This window comes from Lithobates pipiens, unplaced genomic scaffold, assembly GCF_037356315.1.
Source record: "Lithobates pipiens isolate NorthernLeopardFrog02 unplaced genomic scaffold, aLitPip1_a1.2 Scaffold_19, whole genome shotgun sequence".
Taxonomy (NCBI): Eukaryota; Metazoa; Chordata; class Amphibia; order Anura; family Ranidae; genus Lithobates; species Lithobates pipiens.
In genome coordinates, this window is record NW_027507764.1 from 284,861,813 (window position 1) to 284,874,190 (window position 12,378).

The following is a 12,378-nucleotide window of genomic DNA, read 5'->3' on the forward strand; positions in this document are numbered from 1 at the left end:
TCACAGTTGGCACCTTTCAGGGGGGAGGGGGTGCAGACACCTGTCTAAGACAGGTATTTGCATCCACTTCCAGGCATAGACTCCCACGGGAGTCTATGCTGTTTCCTGTCCCACCGTGCTGTCTGCTGGGACACACACGGGTCCCAGAGACAGAGCGGACCATTCCCATTGTGCCGTGCGACTCACGCATGCGTAGTAGGGAACTGGGAAGTGAAGCCGCAACGCTTCACTTCCTGATTCCCTCACCGAGAATGGCGGTGGCAGCAGCCAAGCCGAGCGATCGATTGGTCTCGGCTGCTGACATCGCTGGACCCTGGGACAGGGGAGTGTCCATTTATTAAAAGTCAGCAGCTGGGGGCGTGGCCTGACCTCGGGAGAGAATGGATGCCTAAGAGAAGAGCTCCTGCCGTGACACAGTCCTTTAGCCTTTGTGGAAGCCCAATCTCGCTCTACCGTACCGACTAACATGGGCACGTCATCAAGGACCTCGTCTACATCCCGTTCCCGGTCGCCGAGAAGACAGCAAGGGAGTCTCAGCCAGAATCTGCCTGAACTATTCCGTTCTCAGAGGGACAACATGGCAGCTTCCCGCCACAACCCCACACAGATTTCGGCCTCTGTTCCGCCGAACACCACACAAACCCCGTCGTTCTCTGACCAAGGGAACCTGGCAAATATGCCAGTACAACACCCGAGTCTTCTGGACTTGAGAGCAGTGGCGACGGATATCAAGGAGACCCTATCCGCTGCCATAGCAGAACTGAGGCTGGACATCCGCGCCATTGCAGACAGAGTGCAGGATGTGGAAACACGAACGGCGCTCCATGAGACGGTCATAAGAAAAGTTACTCACAAAATTGACACACACACGCTGCAACTTCGAGACCTCCAACGACAGCAGGAGGATTTGGATAACAGGGGGAGACGTCATAACCTCCGCGTGAGAGGCTTACCAGAATCCATTGAAAGTCCACAGTTGGAAGCGACGGTGACCGGAATATTCAATGACTTATTGGACAGACCGGCTCAAACTCCAATCGCCATTGAAAGGATACACAGGGCACTACGACCCAAGGGCCGTGAGTCTGACCCCCCTCGCGATGTTGTCTGCTGCTTGGTGGACTATAGATTAAAAGAGGATATACTACGGAAAGCACGCAATAGAATTGAACTTTCATATGGCAGTACCAGCACTCACATTTATCAAGACTTGTCGGACATAACACTCCAACACCGCAGAGATCTGCGCCCCGCTTCTTGAGGTATTACGTGCTAAGGGAGTACAATACAAATGGAAATTCCCCTTTGGACTTGCTGCAATGTACCGTGGTCGCACTGCCCTACTGCGTGTACCGGAAGAACTTCCCTTCTTCTGTGATACGATGGATATCCCTCTGGTGGAAGTGCCTAATTGGTATGCAGCCTTTCGCACTTGCAGACCACAGAGCCGAAAGAGGAGACACGACGAATTGATGGATACACAAGCGAGTCGCCATCGCAGACACAGATCCGAGTCCAGGAGCAGAGCACACCATCCGCCGAGGGACTCACGTACCGGACACAGCCCTACTGACTCAGCTCGCTCCAGACGCGCTCGCAGAGACCTTGAACCGTACCAGGGACACTCACCGGGACTGTGAAGACCGTATTCAGATAAGTGATTCAAATGCGCCTCCTTTTCCCTTGTCAATATCTTCCCCTGACCCGCTCTTCGTTTGATCTCAGCGATCTCTTCTCCCCTTCCCGCTCATCCTTCAGATTCAGAATACCCCCAGTGCGGATCATATGCACCTAGTTACCTCTGCGTTTTCGATTGCTGCCTGTATCTCTGTGACTCCCTGAACCTTCCTAGACTTCACAGGATTACAGAAGGCAAAAAGACAGTGATATGCAGGTAAATAACACACTCAGATCAACATCTGGCTTCTAGTGCTCCGTCAATCGCAAAGATTGTATCACCGGGCAAGAGTTGGCACGCTAGTCATCTGCACTGGGGTACGTTCTGTCACGTAGGAGCTGTTGACCCCAATCATTTCTCCCGACACTTTGGGAGATCAACAACATTTGCCATTTTCAGAATGTATGGTTGGACCGGAGGGGAAATGTCATTTCACAAACGCTAGTTGATACCCTCTGTTGTTAGTCTTAGCTTTCTCAAAAGGAATGGTATACCCTTCAAGTGCATAAGACTAAACTGGTCGGCAGTCACAATGTTGCCCAGCATGGGGGTTGTCTCACTGGCTACGAATTTACTATTAGGGTTGGGAATAAGTATACCTTAGTTAAATCATAAAAGCTGAGAAAGTAATTTTACGGGGTACTCCGTGCATTGTTTAGTTATTATACTGAGTGAGGTCGAAGGGGCGCAAGTCCTCATTTTGGGTCCATGCATTGCAGGACAATACCTGGTTTTGTCCACAACTACCTTAGACAGGGTGCTTCGGCGGACGGACAACACTCACCACATGAATAAGGGGGCTGGTGTGATCATGCCTTCTGGGCATGCAGATCAGGTGGGATGTCGTCCAACCTATCTTTGTTATAGCTAAAAACTTTGTTTCATGTTAGTTATTTTAATGTGGTCATAGGTTGAAAAATAGAAAAAGATTATACTTACTTTTCCCCGCCACATAATAAATACATGAGGATCGATTCTTTTTTCTTATCCCAAACAGATTTGGACTCATTGCTCACAGCTACAATAGAGCCCATGGTTATATCTGATCATAACCCAATTACCATCACAATTTCCTTCCCCACGCGAGCTACGAAACTGTTCACCTGGCGTCTAGACGATTCCATGTTAAATGATTTGGACATGGCTCACAAAATCAACACATTATTTTAATGAAAACACTACTCCGGAGACACCCCCTTTAACCATGTGGGCAGCACATAAATGTGTAATCAGGGGAGAATTTGTCATTAGCAGCTAGAAAACGAAAAGAGAGAACAGCACACATTGATAAGCTTTCAAAACACATTCACTCCCTAGAAAAACAACATAAACAATCGCTAGCAGTAAATACCATGAGTGAACTTCAGAGAGCCAGAGCAGATCTCCTCGATGAATTAGGGAAACCAATTAGAAGAAAATCTATTCTTATGCAACGTAACTTTTATGAATTTGGAAATAAAGCAGGGACATTTTTAGCCAGAGCTATACAAAAGAAGAAAGTATTGTCAACAGTGCACCATATCACTGATCCCAGAGGTAATAAAATAGAAACTCCATCGGGCATAGTGAACCAGTTCAAAAATTTCTATTCCAATCTTTATAACCTTTCGTCCACCCACCCAACCAGGGCATCACATGACAGAACTAAAATGATCACAGATTTCTTAAATGAAAACTGCTCACAACAAATTTCAGAGGAAGAGGCCATAACTTTGGACATGCCTATCATCACAGGGGAGGAGATTTTAGCAGCCCTTAAACAGTTAAAACCGGGCAAGAGCCCAGGCCCAGATGGCTTGTCGACTAATTATTATAAAACCTTCTCGGAAACACTGCTCCCTCATCTTGTTGACACATTTAATGCTATTCCCGACTCCCCTACGTTACATTCTGACCTTCACGAAGCCGATATCACGATGATTCCGAAGCCAGATAAAGATGAATCTCTGGTTCCCAATTATAGGCCCATTTCGTTAATAAACGTTGATATGAAGTTGTATGCAAAAATCTTAGCAAATCGTCTACTCCCTTTAATTCCTTCACTTGTAACTCTGGACCAGGTCGGTTTCATCCCGGACCGAGAAGCTCGTGATAACACATTGAAGGCGATCAGTATTCATCATTGGTTGTCCACATCCAATACGCCGGGCTTCTTTCTCTCGTTGGACGCGGAGAAGGCATTCGACAGGGTGGCATGGGATTACATGATGGCAGTGCTAAGGAATATGGGCCTAAGAGAACACACTTTACAATACATCATGGCCCTTTACTCATCAACCACTGCTAGAATTAAGGTCAATGGTCACCTGTCGGATGCCTTCTCCTTGTCGAACGGGACTAGACAGGGATGCCCCCTTTCCCCAATTTTGTTCATCCTCATGCTGGAACCTATGCTTCACAAACTAAGAACCAATGTAGATATTAAAGGGATTCAGATAACTGACAAACTATATAAAGTGACGGCATACGCTGACAATATCCTCATGTTCCTCACAGACCCGATAACCACTATACCCAATTTATTACAGGACTTTACCCTATTTAATTCAATAGCCAACTTCCAAAAAAAATTTCAGAAATCTAAAGCCCTTAATATTACTTTACCTAAAACCATCATTGACCAATGTCAAATGAACTTTCCGTTCAGTTGGGAAAAACACGCCATTACGTACCTAGGAATCCAATTGCCAACCAAATTATCAGATCTTTATCCCCGAAATTACCTACCTCTTCTAAATTCAATTAGACAAGATTTACTAAATTGGAACAAACCTACATTTTCATGGTTTGGGAGAATGTCGATCATGAAAATGAATGTGCTCCCAAGAATCCTATATCTTTTACAGACGATACCAATTGCATTACCATCTGCTTTCTTAACCCCATATAGAACCCTATGTTCTCAATTCGTGTGTGCCAATAAACGCGCACGTATAAGCTGGGGAAGGTTGTCCCTGCCCAAAACACAGGGTGGGGTAGGACTGCCTGATATACAAAAATATCAATGGGCTTGTCAGTTAACAAGGATAGTCGACTGGAATGTCCATAAGGCAACTAAGGACTGGGTTACAATAGAAGAAGCATTCGCACGTATCCCCATGAACATTCTCCCCTGGCTGAACCCCCATAATATTCCAACTAAAATCACATCACATCCACTGATAGGTCCAACCCTGAACACATGGAAAACGGTGTGCCACAAATTTCACATTTCTTCGACTCAGTCCACTCACCCCGATGGAACATAACCCAGATTTTTCGCCAGGTATTAAGCCAAGACAGACCAGTGATTCGCTGAACACAGATGGCATTAGGGTGGGGAATTTTTTCGAACATGGGAAAATGATCACCTTTCAATCCTTACAAACCAAAATCCCTGACAGACAGATTCCTTTCTTTAACTTCCTACGGATCAGGTATTTTCTCCTTGACACACACTCAACCACGAACTGGAGTAGAGAACTGACCTATTTTGAAGAAATCTGCAATAGAAGAACACCGCAGAGACATTTAATCTCTGAGCTATATCCTCTTCTCTTTCCCAAAACATCTTACCTACACAATCCTTCTCTCAATAGCTGGCTGGCAGACCTTCAGAACAGTGGGATAACATATTGACGAATATACACAAAGGCTCTAAGAATGTGTCCGTCCAAGAAAATGGATACAAACTCTATTCCAGGTGGTACAGGACCCCTGTACTTTTACACAAATGTTTCCCGAGAACTTCATCCCTCTGCTGGAGATGTGGAGAAGCAGAGGGAACACTCGTGCACATATGGTGGGATTGCACCATTATCAAACCATACTGGATGGCCATCCACCAGCTCATTTCCAAAATAACTACTTTTACACCGGATTTCACTCCAGCGCAATTTCTACTCCACCATACATCCATGCATCAAAGCCACTATCGGAAATCCCTGGTGATAGACTTGATAAATGCAGCCAAAATGTGCATTCCCACTAGGTGGAAACAAACCACGCCACCTAGCATAAGAGATTGGCTACAGCGAGTAAATCGCATAAAAGAAATGGAAGAAATTGTCCATCAACTTCACGATCTATCACCCAAGTTTACAAAATTTTGGGCATGTTGGTTGCATTTCCAAGAGTCTGTAGAATACAATACATTACACGATAACCTATAACTCGACCTGGGGGACACATCTAATGGCCTTACAGGCATACCTGGATTTTTCTTTGCAGTCTAAGAGAAGCTGTTAGACTACTCGGGCTCTCCTTCTTTCCCCACCTACCCCTCCATATTCCTTCTTTTTCACCCTTACCTCCTGACCCAAAACTTTAGATAGTCATTGACTCTGCAGAACTATTTCCTTTCGTGTCCACAACTTCTCTATCCTGGTTATCAATAAGATAGACTATACTACATGGCCACCTGGGTCAGTTAATGATGAAAATGACAGATAGAAATACTTGATAACCAGAGAGTTAAGTGGTGACACCCTCGTCACTTCCACAGTCAGAGCCCGATTGGGGTGGGAGTGACGAGAGACCAGCCATCTCTTTCCACGATGTATAAGGTTGCCCATAGATACAGTGTCAACTGTCAACTTTCAATTTTATACTCGAGACCACTCCCATTACGACACTTGCAGGAAAATGCCCTCCCAAGCTATTGAGAGTAATGTCACCAGTTGAATGGTTTAGGAGAGTTGAACTATGGTTTCGTTCTCTGTTTCATGATTTCATAGACTAGATTACTCATTGCCTACATGCAAAGTGTTAGATTACTCAAGAACAACTATACACAGATACGAAGTTGTTTGGGGCGTTATACATTGAATGTTTAGGAAAGGACCATTTTTCTTTTTGCTATCTCTGTGTATATGTACCATTGTTTTGTAACTATGCATAACGATTTACTTGCTTACATGTATGGCTTGAAATACTTAATAAACTTTTTTTTAAGTCAGCAGCTGTAGTATTTATAGCTGCTGGCTTTTAATATTTTTGTTTCCAGTGGAATCCCTCTTTAAGTAGGCAAGACCGATGAGCAGGATATCAACAGGTGAGTCACTGTGGAGAGATATGAGCTGGAAATTAACCGACAGCTGAGTGGCCAGCTTTGAGAAGGAAGGGCTGAGCCCAGCCCTGACTGTACCCCCCTCCTCAATGACCCCTCCCCCCCTGGAGGACCACCAGGCTTGTGGGGAAAATGTCTATGGAAATCATGGAGGAGGACTGGGGCATGAACATCTGAGGATTAGACCCAAGACCGTTCCTCCCAAACCATACCCTTTCCAATGCACCAGGTACTGTATGCGCCCACGGAACCTACAGGATGTACTGTACATATTCCTCATGGTTCTCAACCTTTTACAGGGTGAGGACAAGCCACCAAGGGGGTAAAGCAGTTGCAGACCAAAGGTTTTAAAGACATGAAATACATTTGAAATACGCATATTAGAAGGAAGGTCTAATGCTTAAGCCACTGGGTTACTCCTGCGAAGAATACGGAAAAGCCCAATAAACCAAGGTGCGAACTTCAGAGAGGGAAGTTGGAGGTTGCGAGATGACAGGCAGACCATGTCCCCAACCTGGTAAGAAGGGGCAGACTTTGCGATCAGCATGGAGTCTGTACCTATCATTAGCACGCTGCAAAGCCTCCTGGACTTGTGCCCAAGTGAAACGAAGACCACAGAGATGCTACTCGCAGGAATACTCTGCAGTACAAATGAGTCAGGCAAAATGGAAGGTTGGAAACCATAGTTCGTCATAAATGGAGACAATCTGGAAGCAGAATTCAAGGCACTATTGTGTGCAAACTTCGCCCACGGTAAGAGATCTGACCAGTTGTTATGATTAAATGCAACAAGTAAACCGCGCTATTTCGAAAAAATAATTATCCCTACAAGCAGCAACTTCAATCGTAATACTCCGATATAGCAAACTAAAATGTAAAGGTGAGCTGCTGTTTTTTTTTTTTTTTTTTAGCGCAGCTCACCTTTACATTTTAGTTGTTCTGATTGCCAGAAATATAGCAATGTATAATTTGCTCCAATGACTGATTGGCTCATTCTGTGTCCCCATTAAGACTGCGGGTGATATGCAGAGGAGAAAGCAAGCTGAATTCCCAACTGTTCACAAAAGGCTCGCCAGAATCGGGACACAAACTGACTACCCCATTCCGAGACAATCACCCTGGGTAGCCCATGTAAATGAAAGATCTCCCGAGCAAAAATGGAAGCCAGTTCCTTAGAAGTGGGCAACTTCTTAAGTGGAATACAATGGGACATTTTCGAGAACCGGTCAACCACTATAAGGATAACTGTGTTGCCCTGGGAGTTGGGTAACTCCACAATGAAATCCATAGACAGGTGGATCCAGGGCCTCTCTCCATTGGGTATGGGTTGTAGGAGGCCCATTGGAAGGTGTCGCGGAGTCTTACTCTGAGCACACATGGAACAGGCAGCTACGAAGGCGGTTACATCAGCACGTAGACTAGGCCACCAGAATTGTTGGGAAATGGCCCAAAAGAGTTGATTCTTCCCAGGGTGTGTAGCCTTGGGAGAATGGTAAGTCTGGAGCACGGCAGTATGGAGACTCTCTCGGACAAAGCATTGGTCACAAGATTTCTCAGGAGGAGCATGGACTTAAGCGACAAGAATTTTGTTACCCAAAGGAGAAGTGAGACTGGTGCGAACCGTAGCCAGAATATGATCAGAAGGAATTGCAGGAACCGGAACTTACTCCATCTTGGAAATGGAGGAACATTGTTGTGACAGAGTGTCAGCCCTTACATTCTTAGTACCGGGTAAGAATGAGACAGTGTAATTGAAACTAGACAAGAAAAGAGCCCATCGTGCCCTTCTGGGAGAGAGGAGTTTAGCCTCAGACAAGAATGTGAGATTCTTATGGTCAGTAAGAATGAGAACTGGCACAGTGGTACCTTTTGAGGAGATGTCTCCATTCTTCTCAAATGATTGCTAGCAGCTGTCACCAATCTTGTAATTGCACTCCGCAGGTGACAATTTCTTGGAAAAGTAGCCACAAGGATGCATAGCGCTCTGAGGTAGGACGTTGAGAAAGAAGGGTGCCAACTCCAGTCTCAGAAGCATCAACCTCAAGGATAAAAGGTAACGTAGGATCAGGATGTGCCAACACAAGAGCACACTCTCAAAGGCCTTAATGGACTCCGGAGACCAACTCTGTGGGTTACTGTTTTTTCTGGTCATATCAGTCACGGGCTTGACCAGAGACGAGAAGTTACGAATAAACTTCTGATAATAGTTGGCAAAGCCAAGAAAATGCTGCAGAGGACTTAAACCCATGGGTCGGGCCTCTGTAGGACTGCGGAAAGTTTCTCTGGGTCCATCGAAAAACCAGCAGCAGAAAGGACATAACCCAGGAATTTAACTTGTTCACAATGGAATTCGCACGTCTCCAATTTACAATAGTTTGTTCTCTTAGTTTCTGAATTTCGCGACAAACAACCGTGTGGTGGCTCTCCAGGGACTTGGAAAATACGAGGATATCGTTGAGATAAACCACCACACATAACTGCAACAAATCTCGGAGGGCATCGTTCATAAATTCCTGGAAAACTGGCAGGGCGTTACAAAGGCCAAAAGGCATAATGTCCTCTGGTATTAAGCGCAGTTTTCCACTTGTCTCCCTCCTTAATCCTCATGAGATTATATGCCCTCTCAAATCAAGCTTTGTGAAAACCATTGCTCCCTTGAGGCAGTGAAATAACGCCGTAATCAACAGAATTGGATAGGCATTCTTAATTGTGAAACAATTGAGACCCTTATAATCAATACAAGTCTCAGTTAATCACTCTTCTTCTTCACAAAGAAGAAACCAGCACCAGCAGGAAACAAGGATTTGCAAATGAATCCTCAAAAGTGCGTCTACAACATACTCCTCCATGAGCTTATCCTCCAAGATTGGCAAAGGGTAAACCTGGCCACGAGGGGGTATGGCACCAGGTTGAAGGTCAATCACGCAATCATACGACTATGTGGAGGCAAACTACCAGCTTGTTCTTTGTCAAAGACAGTGCTAAAATCTCAGTACTCCTCCGGCAGGGAGGAGAGAAGAGGTGTATCTTGGCTACCTTCTGGAAGCATGTCTTGCTGCATTGTGGCGACAAGGAGAGAACCTCAGCACGGAGCCAATCAAGAGGAGTTGTACCTCTGTATCAACCAACAACCAGCAGAAACTTAGGTGAGGAAATAACTTGGAATTGGATTATGTCATGGTGAAGAGCCCCTACGGCCATGGACAATGGAACAGTCTTATGAGTCACATGGGCAGGCTGTAGACGTCTTCTGTCAAGAGACCCAATGGCAAGTGGAGTGTCACGCAGCTGCAGCGGAATCTAGTGCTTCCATATAAAGGCAGCATCAATGAACAGACCTGCAGCCCCAGAGTCGATTAGGGTCTGTATCTTGATGGATGACTTCGCCCAAGAAAGGGAAACTGAAACCAGGGGCTTATCTTTCTGGATCACTGGAGACAAAACAAAGCCACCTAAGGTCTGTCCATGACAGGACTCCAAGGTTCAGGCATTCCCTGGATGGGTAGGACAAGACTTCAAAAAGTGACCTGCGGGGGCATGTCCGGAACTCGTCCTGCATGGCAGCTTAAGCCCTGAGCTCCCCCTCAGCCCGCAGCATACAGGCTAATTTGAAGCCTAATTCCGCAATCCACATTGGCAGAAACAGAGCGACTCGCTCTACTACAGCACAGTGATCTTCTCAGCCCCCGCTGAACTCCTCCTCCTCCACGGACCTCCGGTGGCACCTGACGCCTCCATGCCCAGCGTGAGGGATCCGGGCCCCTCTCCTTGCCGCTACACCCACAGCCCCAGACCTCCGCTACTCTGCAGAAGCCGGCGATACACCAGGGGGAAGCCCTTACAATAAATGGAGCGGTGAGTCCCCCCAGCCAGCAGACTCCCCTTCCTGCAGCCTCGCCACTAGGCCCAACGCCCACCATCTTAGGCCACCCGCAGCAGCAGTACACCCAATGTACCCAATGTACAGGTGCATTCCCGAGACAGCTGCAGACAGTATCTGATCCCTGCATCCCTGGGACAGATCCGGGCTCCCCTACATCCTCAGATGCTTCAGAGGACTTTCCGGCCCTGCCTGAACCTAACCACCCACTTGCACACCCCCTCTCTGGATATGGCATACTCCAGGTCATGCAGGGGTCCTCCCCAGCAGCTCCATCCTCCCCCCAAGTAGCAGAGACAGTCCTGATGCAGAGACCCCTACTACTCCAAATCACAGATGGCTTCCCCCACCACATATGCACATATGGCTGGCCCCCCAGCACCCCCACCACTTATGGGACATGCAGAGAGGGCCCCTCCGGGTGCACAGACTCCAGTCTGGTTTGACTCCTGGGACCAGCCACCTTCACACCCAGACCTGTGCACCTCTTAGACACCCCAATCACACTCATCGCCTTATTCCCCTCACCTTCACCAACAGATGGGGACTGTGCAACCCCAAACTATTCCTCCCCAATGGCACTCCTATCTGAAAGCGATGCTTACCAAAGATAACTTTAAACCGCTTTTAGAGGATGTGAAATCCACCTGCCGTCCAGAAATTCAAGCCCTCCAATCGGGCCTCAAACACCTATCAGACAGAGTGGAGATGGTAGAGGAGGGATACAAGAAACCAAATTGGCAGTCTACAGGACCCAACTCCAGGGCGCAGACCATCGCTTCCTACTCGGGGATATGCAACGAAATGTTGAGGACCTGGACAACAGGGGCGCAGGAACAACATCAGAATAAGAGAACTCCCGGAAACGGAAGGCCCCAAAGATGTACATGCCACACTTCAGACCCTTTTCAACAACTTGATTGGGGAATCCCCTGCAAAGCCTATTGAATTGGATAGAGCACATCGGGTCCTGAGGCCTAAAGGAACATCCTCTAAGCCCAGGGACATAATTTGCAGACTGAATTCCTACCCCCTGAAAGAGGAAATAATGAGACAGGCCCGTCTGGTGCACAAAGTGACTATGAATGATGCTCAAATATAACTATACCCAGATATTTCTTGGATCACCCTGCAAAAACACAGACTCCTTCAACCGCTATTCTGCAGGAGAAGAGTATCCTCTACCAATGGGGGTTCCCATTTAGCCATACATCAAGGCAAGACGGCCGTGCTGAGATACCCGGAGGACTTGGCCACTTTTTGTGACATCCTGGAAATCCACGTCCATCGGCTTCCTGACTGTGTCAGCCTTTGCGTACCTGACTGATGAGCCCCGAGATAGCAGGGAAAGGTCTCCCTTACGTGTCTGGTTCGCGGCCCCTGGTAGTATGGACAGGAGGCACGGGAACACAGGCTGGTATGAGAGCCTGGCGGGTTAGATGCAGGAGAAGAGGCTCAAGGGCCTGCCGCAGATGGGTTGGAGGTCCCCAGGCAGCTGGATGTTGGCAGCGGATGCAGAGCAAGAGCTGGTGAGGCAAGTCCAGTCACAGGCATGGTCGGCAACAGGCAGGTGGTGCAGTACAAGGGATCAAGCAAGTTCAAAGTTCGGGTCACAGACAGGGTTGGCAACAGGCGGGCAGCGCGGTACAGAGGAGCAGGCAGGTTCGAGGTCAGACTGGCCGAGGTTAAGGGCAGGCAGCAAACGGGACAATCCAAGGGTCAAGCCTGGTAGTCAGGAGATGGGGAGCTTCAAGCAAGGTTAAGGGTACCAGG

At 47.2% G+C, this 12,378-nt stretch overlaps 1 protein-coding gene across 8 annotated transcripts in view; it reads left to right on the plus strand.

Moving 5' to 3' along the window:
- Positions 1 to 12,378, plus strand: part of RECK (reversion inducing cysteine rich protein with kazal motifs) — a 909,451-nt gene that overhangs the window by 373,146 nt on the left and 523,927 nt on the right. The gene's annotated exons all lie outside the window — the stretch shown is intronic.